The 12,500-nt window shown below is 43.2% G+C and overlaps 1 protein-coding gene and 1 long non-coding RNA gene across 2 annotated transcripts in view; one reads left to right on the plus strand and one right to left on the minus strand.

Moving 5' to 3' along the window:
- Positions 1-12,500, plus strand: part of LOC123506097 (potassium/sodium hyperpolarization-activated cyclic nucleotide-gated channel 3-like) — a 927,743-nt gene that overhangs the window by 209,300 nt on the left and 705,943 nt on the right. The gene's annotated exons all lie outside the window — the stretch shown is intronic.
- Positions 1-12,500, minus strand: part of LOC123506100 — a 312,418-nt gene that overhangs the window by 32,319 nt on the left and 267,599 nt on the right. The window lies entirely within an intron of this gene.

A 12,500-nucleotide genomic window follows, 5' to 3' on the forward strand; every position in this document is an offset into this window, starting at 1 on the left:
TGGTCACCCAGCCAGTCTTCCCCATTATGGAGTGAGCTCAGAGCTCATAGACCGATCTTCGGGTAGGACTGAGACCACAACACACTCCACACACCGGGAAAGCGAGGCCACAACCCCTCAATTTACTTCCCGTACCTATTTACTGCTAGGTGAATAGGGGCTACACATTAAGAGACTTGCCCATCTGCCTCGCCGCGCCGGGATTCGAACCCATCCCTCTCGATTGTGAGTCGAGCGTGCTAACCACTACACTACGCGGTGTGTGTGTGTGTGTGTGTGTGTGTGTGTGTGTGTGTGTGTGTGTGTGTGTTTGATCTGCTGCAGTCTCTGATGAGACAGCCAGACGTTACCCTACGGAACAAGCTCAGAGCTCATTATTTCCGATCTTCGGATAGGCCTGAGACCAGGCACACCACACACCGGGACAACAAGGTCACTGTTTGATCTGCTGCAGTCTCTGATGAGACAGCCAGACGTTATCCTACGGAACAAGCTCAGAGCTCATTATTTCCGATCTTCGGATAGGCCTGAGACCAGGCACACACCACACACCGGGACAACAAGGTCACAACTTCTCGATTTACATCTCGTACCTACTCACTGCTAGGTGAACAGGGGCTACACGTGAAAGGAGACACACCCAAATATCTCCACCCGGCCGGGGAATCGAACCCAGGCCCTCTGGCTTGTGAAGCCAGCGCTCTAACCACTGAGCTACCGGGCGTGTATGTGTGTGTGTGTGTGTGTGTGTGTGTGTGTGTGTGTGTGTGTGTGTGTGTGTGTGTGTGTGTGTGTGTGTGTGTGTGTGTGTGTGTGTGTGTGTGTGTGTGTTGCCATTCCATTGTTCTATAGAGAAAAAAAAGAAAAAAAGATGCGTGACCTACTTCCTAAATCCCTCTTATCTCCCTATTTTGCTTCCCTCACTTTCATTACACTCCCTCTCCTCGCCAGCTGTGTCTTATCCTCCCTACTCCATCCTCTCTGCCCCAGAAACTGTCGCTGAGTTCCTTATTTTTTTACAGCTGTATTTGTATTTTCCTGTTTCATTCTTCCTCAATAACAAAATACTCAAGCATTTAGTTTCCTGAAAGCCACAACTCCCTCTTTACTTCAGTTCCTCTCCCTAAAATATTAAAAAAATTAACATCTTTTTCTCTTTTTGTTTAAAGCACAACTTGACTTTTCCAGAAAGAAAATATTTACTCATTTTCACATACCTCAGGACTTTTTTCCTCTCAGCTGTGGCTTACTTTTTGCGTACGATCGCTTCTCCAAAAACTGACGATTCAATGTTTTTTTTTTTTCATCTGTATCTTATCTCTTTATTCCCGTAGAATAAAATACCTGAAGAATTCTTTCCTTCTTTGGTATTGTCTTCCCCTCGTACTCCGTCCCTCCCTTCTCTAATAACTCTTACAATTCCAATTCCATTTTTTCCCATCGATATCTCATCTTGTTACTCCACATTTCCCTCTAATAAAATATATAACGATTTATTTCCTTCCCAAGCGTGTCGATTTCTTTATTCCATTTGTTGCTCAAACATCCTCACAATTTCTTTTTCCTGTCTTATTTCCTTAACCATTCTTCTCTTTTACAAGTTCTGAGTACTTTTCCTTCCTAAACGTGTCTTGTTTCCTGTACTCCAAGCATTCTACACCAAAGACATTTAGAATATCTTATTTATTCACTCTCATCTTCCTTACTACTCTATCTTTCCCTATTACGAAGCCTAAGTCGTCTTGTCTTTCTAAATGTGTCTTGAATTCTCTGTCTGATTCAATGAACTTAAAGAAAAGTAAATACTCACAATTTCCTTACTTTTCAACTATACTTTACTCCCCTTATTTTCCTTGAATCCCTAAAATTTCAAACTTCCGGTCTTCTTTTAGATACATTTTAGTCTTTTATATCTTGCTTGTCTCACTAAAACACCCTTAAAATTCTAATCCCTTCTAAATTATATCAAAGGTTCTTAGAAACACTTTGCTGCGACTATTTTCAAAGGCCATAGCTAGGTTCTCAAGATTGAAATCTTTGTTAACCTGTCATTAAAACCATAAAGACATCTTAAAACCTCATACAATATCAACTAAACTCTTTTATATGAAGTACGTAGAAGTGCGGAGCTGAAGTATTTTAGCCATGGTCTCTCTTAAACCTTAAAGATTCCCAACCCCTGCATCCTCAACGCATCCCTTGAACCCGTAACACTGCAGCACAACACAACACAAGGCCGGAGCACTAATGGGGCTGGTGATTTATTCCTTAATTGGCTCACCTCAATAAACGGTGCACAAGTTCGGCCGTTACAAATTAGAGCTGAGTCTCCATTACTGCACATCAATAGCAGGCGTTTTATCACCGAGGGGAAATTCTACATATTTTAGTATCGAAAAGGCTCATTCGTTCATAATTGTCCTGGCGGAGTAACTCACAACTTTATCTACACACTTCCGGTGAAAAATTGGCGAGGGTGTATGTCTTTTTTTTAATGGTTGAATTAAGTGAAGTCAAAATTTTATGGGTGGAGGTGTCGAGGACGTAATCTGAGTTAGGAGGCAGCTTAAGGGAATAACATTATGAACTGGAACGGAGGGAAAAAATGTATTGTCGTTTTTAATACTATTTGTTTTTATTCGTCTCTCCTAAACATTGAAAACTTTATGGGAGGGATTATGGAGAACCTTCTATGATACTTCTGCGTTTCACCTCCACAATATTCAGAAGACTCAAGGTGAAGTTACGAATGATATTTATAAAGGAAGTATCTGTTATTCTAGTGACAAATCAATAAAATTTCTGCATTATTATTATAAGGGAAAACAGTCTTCAGAACTCGACAAATCATTTAAGTAGTCTTTTAAAATAGTCGTAGCGAGATCAGGGCGTTAAAAATATGAAAAATTGTATCAATGTGTGTTGGTAAGGATGTAAACATACACACACGCATACATTTACACATCCATGCACTTAATCCCTACACACAAACGCTCACACATTCATGCTCCACCTTCCATCATATACATACCGTCTCACATTTTCTTAACCGTTTGTATTCCTCAAGAGTTGTCCACCTAATTTCTTGAAATTCCACTCGCTTCTTGTCTCCGCTTAAACCAAATGGTAAAATCTACCTACTTTTTTTCTTTGCGTCTTCAAAAGTAGCCATTTCCCTGTAACAGCCACTCTCACTCCACCGTCTATAGTCTTCCGCTAGTCCATCATAGTGAAGGCAAATGGATGAAAAGAGCATGAGTCGAAGAGCACTCACTTATACTATATTCAAATTGTAGACTGTTTGTAGACTGTTTTAAAAGGCGAAAAATATAACTATAGCTACTAACGCCTCTGTCTCTCGTTCATTAATTTCTTTTACTGTGAGGGGTGATTTTTAACAATTGATTTTGAGTGACCCTGGATGATTTTGCCGAGGGAAAGTGTAACCGCTGCCACTGTGACTCCTAAAACTCAACTGCTTCTCTTACTCTGGGAATAATGATATATTTTGAGTAACCTTGCACGACTTTACTGAAGAGAAACCCAGCTAGAAGCAATAAGGCATTTTGATACGCTGTCGTTCTCCTTAATGTCAGTCTTGTCTTACTGAATGACAATTTCTTTTGAGTAACCTGAGAAGATCTTACAGAGGGAATATACAATAACAGTCACTTGAACGTCAATGAATATGTCGCTCCTTACATTATGAGCAGTGCACTTCAAAATTTTAACTTGATTTAACTAACTCTAGACGATTTATTGAAAGCATAAATATAGCTACAAAAACCATGACGCTAAATCGCTTCTTGTTAGTTCAAAATAATCTACGTTAGTATGATAGAATATAATTAACCTCAATCAATTTACCGCATGTATGACAGGTGCACAGACCCCTTAGAAGAACTCAGAGCAGTCAAAGAGATAAGACAAGCACGCTAATCAACCAGCAACTAAAAATCTCCAACAACTTATAGACTACATACATGAGAGGAATTGAAACTGAACACAGCGAAGATGAGCGTAGCACCAATTCCACTATACCGGCCACGAATTTAGAGTACAACGAAATACGGAGTGTCAGTGGGAATATCTGCTCCACGACTATCACATCAAGGGCGCTTCAGGCGGGTTTCCTCCGAGCGCTGAGAGTGGCCGGCTGCAGCTCGAGCTCATTAAGACGACGACAAAATGTGAATCTTCTTCGGGCGGCGTTTAAAGCTGTCGCCGGCAAGTTATGCATTTTAACACAACTCGTGGATAAAAGTTGCAGCGGAAAAGGTTTTACTGAGTGTTGTTGAAGCTAAGTGGGGAGGGAGACAGGGAGGGCGAGAGGAAGGAGGAGAGAGGATTATGAAGCAGAGAGAAGTAAGGCTGATAAAAAAGAGAAAAAGGGAAGATAAGGAGGAGGAGGAGGAGGAGGAGGAGGAGGAGGAGGAGGAGGAGGAGGAGGAGGAGGAGGAGGAGGAGGAGGAGGAGGAGGAGGAGAGACAGACGAGAGAGAGAGATAGTAGTTAAGAGAGTGTGGACCACTCAGGGAAAATGGAACGAAGAAGATGGGTTATGAGAGAGAGAGAGAGAGAGAGAGAGAGAGAGAGAGAGAGAGAGAGAGAGAGAGAGAGAGAGAGAGAGAGAGAGAGAGAGAGAGAGAGAGAGAGAGAGAGAGAGAGAGAGAGAGAGAGAGAGAGAGAGAGAGAGAGAGAGAGAGAGAGAGAGAGAGAGAGAGAGAGAGAGAGAGAGAGAGAGAGAGAGAGAGAGAGAGAGAGAGAGAGAGAGAGAGAGAGAGAGAGAGAGAGAGAGAGAGAGAGAGAGAGAGAGAGAGAGAGAGAGAGAGAGAGAGAGAGAGAGAGAGAGAGAGAGAGAGAGAGAGAGAGAGAGAGAGAGAGAGAGAGAGAGAGAGAGAGAGAGAGAGAGAGAGAGAGAGAGAGAGAGAGAGAGAGAGAGAGAGAGAGAGAGAGAGAGAGAGAGAGAGAGAGAGAGAGAGAGAGAGAGAGAGAGAGAGAGAGAGAGAGAGAGAGAGAGAGAGAGAGAGAGAGAGAGAGAGAGAGAGAGAGAGAGAGAGAGAGAGAGAGAGAGAGAGAGAGAGAGAGAGAGAGAGAGAGAGAGAGAGAGAGAGAGAGAGAGAGGGGGGAGACTACCACCAACGCCACCACTATCGCCACCGACGCCAGCCACATAGAGTACTAATTATGGTAAATTATGGCAGTGAATGCTAGACGAGGACGAGGACAAGAAGGAGGAGGAGGAGGAGGAGGAGGAGGAGGAGGAGGAGGAGGAGGAGGAGGAGGAGGAGGAGGAGGAGGAGGAGGAGGAGGAGGAGGAAGAAGAAGAAGAAGAAGAAGAAGAAGAAGAAGAAGAAGAAGAGAGAAGAAGAAGAAGAAGAAGAAGAAGAAGAAGAAGAAAAGAAGAGAGAAGAAGAAGAAAAAGAAAAAAAGAAGAAAAAAGAAAAAGAAAAGAAAAAGAAAAATGAAAAAAGAAAAAGATGAAATATATATATATATATATATATATATATATATATATATATATATATATATATATATATATATATATATATATATATATATATATATCCAATTTTATTGAATATTTATTATATAGATTATCTTAGTCTTGCTTTCACTCAAGGAGACATCAAACTATTTATTCCCTAAGACGAAAATTGTTGACAAGCAAGTAAGAGGGAGTCTTATAACACAGAAATTCTATATCCTGTGTATGAGGGACACCCAAATACTACTGGATTCCTGAACCATCCATTAAGAAGAATCAAAACCTCTGCCAAAGTGTTCTCTTGCATTATTTGTAGTATTGAGCGACGCAATGCATAAAACTACACCTCTCACTTTCTCTCTTAATTTTTAAATGCTCTCTCTCTCTCTCTCTCTCTCTCTCTCTCTCTCTCTCTCTCTCTCTCTCTCTCTTTTCTTTATATATATATATATATATATATATATATATATATATATATATATATATATATATATATATATATATATATATATATATGTGTGTGTGTGTGTGTGTGTGTGTGTGTGTGTGTGTGTGTGTGTGTGTGTGTGTGTGTGTGTGTGTGTGTGTGTGTGTGTGTGTGTGTGTGTGTGTGTGTGTGTGTGTGTGTGTGTGTGTGTGTGTGAGAGAGAGAGAGAGAGAGAGAGAGAGAGAGAGAGAGAGAGAGAGAGAGAGAGAGAGAGAGAGAGAGAGAGAGAGAGAGAGAGAGAGAGAGAGAGAGAGAGAGAGAGAGAGAGAGAGAGAGAGAGAGAGAGAGAGAGAGAGAGAGAGAGAGAGAGAGAGAGAGAGAGAGTGTGTGTGTTGTGTTATTTCATATTTTATTTCCCAACCTTGAATGTTTCCTTCGTGTCAAGCTGTCGGTTCATTTTTGGCTGCGGTGAGACAGGCGACATGGCCACCCGACCCAGGCACGGGGAAGAGAGAGCGAGAGGAGGAAAAGAAAAAGAAAAAGTTGAGGAGCTGAACAACAACCAAGAAGGAGCAAGGAAAGAAAAAGAATGAAAAAAGAAAAGAAGGAAAGGAAGAACAAATCTTATGCCAAAAATAAAAAAAACTTACCATTGATATCAACAGAAATATATGAGTTTTACGTATTTGATTTTGTAATTCAGAACAGAGGTGTTTAGAAATCAGGTTATTTGTGTCCTTCAGTGTATTTCACAATGAACAAGACACGAAAAAAGAGAAACGACAAAACATGAAGTGGCTTCCATTAGTCTTCTTTTGCTTGTCTTTCAATACATTTCACATGGATATTATTAAAAACTACTCACAAGAAAACAAAATAAAATCCTTTACAAATACTCCCATAAACGAAACTTCACTATTTCAATCACTATTCCAGTACAAAGAAGTTCAGACGTCCACTTAAGAACACAGCATCCAGAAGTCAGCTCGTGCGTGATCTTCATTATACTACACTGATAATTATAGTAAAGTCTCCAGGCCTCGTTAAAGCATCGCCTTGTCTTGAGGTAGAAGCAGATTTTTCCCTTCCACCGCCGACGGCACGCGATACTGATAGCTTGGTGAGAGAGAGAGAGAGAGAGAGAGAGAGAGAGAGAGAGAGAGAGAGAGAGAATGGTGTGAGTGTATATATATTCATTTCTCCCTCTTTCTTCCTCTCTTCCTCATTTTTCGCTCTCCTACTTTCTTTTTATTAACTCTTTCTCCTGTTATTGCTTTTTTTCTTTTTTTTTATTTTTCATTGTATGGTTTGTTCGGAGTCTCTCTCTCTCTCTCTCTCTCTCTCTCTCTCTCTCTCTCTCTCTCTCTCTCTCTCTCTCTCTCTCTCTCTCTCTCTCTCTCTCTCTCTCTCTCTCTCCTCTTTCCTTTTCATTATCTTTTATGCTCCTTCACTCTCTCCTCATTCTCTCATCTCCCCTTTCTCCTCTTTCATTCTCTCTCTTTCATTTTTATCATAGAGGTCAGCATCCCTTATTTTCTCTCTCTCCATTTTACCATATATTCTTCCATCTCTCTCTCTCTCTCTCTCTCTCTCTCTCTCTCTCTCTCTCTCTCTCTCATATACTTTTTTTGCATTCATTTTCATTCCTCCCGTCTGTTTCCTCCTTTTCTTTTCATGTTTTCCTTACCTCTCGTTCTTTTGTCCCTCTTCCTCTCCCGCTCCCTCTTCCTCTCTCTCTCTCTCTCTCTCTCGTCTTGCCTCTCCACGGCTGTCTGTTCCCCTGCTTGCCTTGTCGGTAGAAGGACTAAAGCCTTTAATCTAAGACTCAATCCTCCAATTTAACTTTGTATCGATACTTTATGTGATCTCTTTGTGTGAAAATATCTATTCGTTATTTCGATGTACTTTTCTTCTTTTTCTCTCTCTCTCTCTCTCTCTCTCTCTCTCTCTCTCTCTCTCTCTCTGTCAGTCGGTACAGCTAAGGGAGAAGAATAAAGAGGAGGAGGAGGAGGAGGAGGAGGAGGAGGAGGAGGAGGAGGAGGAGGAGGAGGAGGAGGAGGAAGAGATGGAGGAGGAGGAGGAGGAAGAGGAGGAGGAGGAGGAGGAGGAGGAATAGGAAGAACTCGGTGACAAGGAGTGAGTTTTGGATGACAGCTTGAGGTGATGGTAGCGGAGTGATGGCTAATGATGAGATGGAGTGGTGGGTTGGGAGTGGAGTGGGTGCTATGGTGGTGGTGGTGATGGTGGTGGTAAAGGAACAACAGCAGGAGGTGGAGGATGAAGAGGGAGTGGGTGGCAGGAGAAGAAGGAAGAGGAAGAGGAGGAGAAGGAGGAGTGGGTGTGGGAGGAGTATTGGCTCTCTGCCAGGACGGGGAGGTCGTGATGGCGAAGCGAACCTCCCTCCTCCACCTTACTTCATCTCCTTCCCTCTATCCTTCCTTAAAACAGAAGAATATCAGAACATAAGGAAAGCTGCAAAAAGCCATGAGACTCACACGTGGCAGTGCTTGTATGAAATAAATGTACCTACTTCCACCTATCATCCCTATCCATGCATGTCTAATCTTATAAAACTCTCGTTATACTGAACACTGACAACCTGATTACTGAGTCTTTTAAGAATTCATCTACCACTATAATTGCAAACCCATTCCTACCCATCTCTTTCTTACACCCAAAATTTCTAAAGCTTTAGGCACCTCATTTCTGTTTCTATCCTAGTTACTTATCCTAAAAAAATTGCTTTTCCCCCCAGTTATAACTTATTAGATCATCTCAACCTAAATCTCTCTAAGTAATGCAAATTTAAGAGATTCAATCCCTCTACGTAGGTAATCTCCCTCATCCCCTGTATCCTTTTAGTCACTCTCTTTTATAATGATTCTACCAGACCTACATCCCTCTTATAGCGTGGGGACCAGAACTGTACAAAGGATGCAGTCTGACCAACGCCTTCGCTCATTCCCTCCATTTCTTTCCTTTGTACCAATGAGGAAAAAAACACTGGAACTAAAACGAAGTACGAGAGAGAGAGAGAGAGAGAGAGAGAGAGAGAGAGAGAGAGAGAGAGAGAGAGAGAGAAAGACGATAAACTAAGTAAGAGATCTGCGTAGAGTATGAGGCGGGACAAGACAGAGAGGAGACGGAGCGGCGGGCGAGGCGAAGCGGGGAGGAGCCACTGGTCTGATAGGGAGGGCCGCTGGAAAGAGGTTTCTGGGGCAATAGCGAGGGTGGCAAGCCGGGCGGGGAACGCAGACAGGTGGCGGGGGATGGAGGGAGAGAGAGAAAGGAGAGGAGAGCGGGTAGCTTAGGCGAGAGAACGAGAGGGACAAAGATCACGGCACAGCTAGCTAATGTTAATCACTGGATGGTTAGGGGGACAATGCAGGGGTGTGAGGGAAGCGGGTCAGCAGGGACGTTTAGGTCAGCAGTGGGTAGGTTAGCAGGGTTAATTCAGCAGGAATGAGCCAGCAGTTTATGTTTAACAGTGACGGTGAGCAGGGACAGTCAGCAGTTAAGGTTAGCAGAGGTCAGCAAAGGTTTCTCAGCAGATTTGGGCTTCGAGTATCTCAGTAAAGTTAGGAAGGATTTGTGTGTCATGCATTCTTCCAGGAGGAGGTGTATGGTGAGGGTACTACGATATTATCTAAATTGTAGTGTATTCTTGCGTCTCTCTCTCTCTCTCTCTCTCTCTCTCTCTCTCTCTCTCTCTCTCTCTCTCTCTCTCTCTCTCTCTCTCTCAGTTAATAAACAAACAACAAAAAAAGGATCAGTCACTAACTAGGATATTTCCATATAGATATATTTAAGTCGCTGATTATTTTCATCCCTCTTAAAAAGTAAACAAAAAATACATATTGAAGTAAACACAGTACCACTAATTACACTTCTTTCATAATATTTTGAGCACAGTTTTCTTTTTATAAATCATTAAGAGGAAAAAATAACAGTCAAACAAACATTTAAAAGACCGAACACGATTCAATAAAGCTGCTAACCTCCTAATGAGACCCAGCGGTGTTTTAAACTACTCCACCACCACCAACCGAGACGACCTGCATTACAAGTCAGGCTTCTCCTCCAAACTATTTCAAAAGTTTTTTCCTCACGGCGGCTCGCAGGAAAAGTGCCAGACACACGAGTGGTGGCGCGCTATGCTGCTGATAGTGGGCAGCGGCGGAAGGGGTGGCGGCAGTGGTGGTGGTAGCGAGAAAACCTCACTTCTCACCACCTTCATATCATTATCGCTCATATCTCGCTATACCCAGAAGACACTCGCCACACAGCAATAATGCCCTTTATATTCAAACACACAAACAAAAGCTAAAGATTGAAAATAGCTAGTAAAACAAAGAAGAACAATAACCTTTTCTTGGATAATCTTATGAAGTACAATACATCTTTTAAAACTCAAAGTACATAGTGGACTAACAAATAATGGAATAAACAATATCGAGAGAGAGAGAGAGAGAGAGAGAGAGAGAGAGAGAGAGAGAGAGAGAGAGAGAGAGAGAGAGAGAGAGAGAGAGAGAACAACACAAATAATCCTCAACAGAAAACCATAAACTATTACAGATCTTTATAGAAAACAGTAGAAACACCAGTAATCCACATCACCAATGATCAAAATCGATTTCTAGTCACCCGCCAGGATCAGCTTCGATTACTGTCGGTGCGTCGGTCCCAGACTTCCCCTGACCCACCCTAGCCCACCTGTGCCGGATGCCTGGACCCCTGACTGACTGACCGACTGACAGGTGTTCGTGTTAACACTGAAATGGCTCCTAACGACGTACATTTAGACAACTTTTTTAATTGAAGTCAGACTGCGATTGTATCATTAGGTAGCAGCAATTAAGAGCAGGGAGAACACACGGAGTCTATCTAGGTGAAAGGAAGGGAAACGGGGACACACACATACAGATAGACCTGGAGTAAAATGGAAAACAAACATGAAGGGGGAAAAAATAAACGAAGGTGAGCAGACTAAAAGGTAAAAAAAAGAAGTTTGAAAGCATGGAAAGTTTCGTCTTTAAAGCTGAGGAAATGACCCAGAAAACCTGGCGGAGGGGGATGAAGAAGCCAGAGGAGGGAGGAGGCGTGGGTGGGACAGAGCAAGAGCGAGAGCGAGAGAGAGAGAGAGAGAGAGAGAGAGAGAGAGAGAGAGAGAGAGAGAGAGAGAGAGAGTAGAATAAATCGGGAAAAAGAGGCTAAAGAAAGGCCCATTAATGACAAAGAAAACACGGGAGGAGGATAAGAATGGAAGGAGAACACGTTAATATATCACACCCACACCCAGAGCGCCTCACCACGCACCTCCGCCCTGCACATCACCCTCCAGCAAGCCACGAGGCACCAACAGATAGAGAAGAGGGTTGAGAGAGGCGGGCACAGCACAAGAAGCGTGGCAGGAGAGAAGGCTGGTGACAGTAAGAAATTTGTAGCGTTCACAGTAAGAAATTTGAAGAGCGTTCAGAGAGAGAGAGAGAGAGAGAGAGAGAGAGAGAGAGAGAGAGAGAGAGAGAGAGAGAGAGAGAGAGAGAGAGAGAGAGAGAGAGAGAGAGAGAGAGAGAGAGAGAGAGAGAGAGAGAGAGAGAGAGAGAGAGAGAGAGAGAGAGAGAGAGAGAGAGAGAGAGAGAGAGAGAGAGAGAGAGAGAGAGAGTGTGTGTGTGTGTGTGTGAGAGAGAGAGAGAGAGAGAGAGAGTGTGAGAGAGTGTGTGTGTGTGTGTGTGTGTGTGTGTGTGTGTGTGTGTGTGTGTGTGTTTCCGTGTGGGAAGTGGGGTGGGAGGTTAGGGAAGATAGACCAATTAAATTTCTACTGTGTGTCATAACGTAATACCTAAAATTGACCTGTGAGTTTGTTATTTTCAACCTCTCAGCGATGTCCTGGCGCACGAAACATATCTATTAATGCTCCTTTCATAACCAGCAGCCAGCCACAGTGGCGTCACTCTTCACTGCACCCACAGATTCGTCGGCCAGTGAAATGGAACCCTTTCTAATGATGATGGCGCGAGAGGTAAGCGTCAGTTTGAGCGACAGAGGCTCGTCTGGTGTCTGGTTACGGGCTTCGCTCATATCACGAGTCTCCGGTGCCTTCCTCCCCCCCTCTCTCTCTCTCTCTCTCTCTCAGCTCTCAGCTCTCTCAGCCAAGTCCCGCCCTGATGCAATCCTGCGGTCAAAGAGGCAAAAAGGCGAGCAAAAGCCCCTGGGAAGTTGCCGCGCTGCCCTTTCCGTGCCCGGCCACTCAGCTCCATCCAGCGACAGTAAACGTTCACCCCGATAGACTTTATGAAGCTTTGGACATTTATGCTCGCTCATATGGTCTTTATGAAGCTTTGGCTTGCTCTCCTCACTAGAGACACCAATATTCTCTTACAGCGTGCTGGTGTCCACGTTTTTCAGTCACTGCTGGGTGTTTGAGCATCATGTTTTCAGTCAAGTGTTGGTCGTGGTGATTGCCTCTTCGTGCTATTTCTGCCTGGTGACTGAGTGACATAATCTTGCTTGAGTACACGAGCTAGATAAGTGGCTTTGTACTATGATGAATTTCTCAATCACTGATACTAAATTGGTCACTGTT

The sequence above is a fragment of the Portunus trituberculatus genome, chromosome 19 (genome assembly GCF_017591435.1).
Source record: "Portunus trituberculatus isolate SZX2019 chromosome 19, ASM1759143v1, whole genome shotgun sequence".
In the NCBI taxonomy this organism is placed as follows: Eukaryota; Metazoa; Arthropoda; class Malacostraca; order Decapoda; family Portunidae; genus Portunus; species Portunus trituberculatus.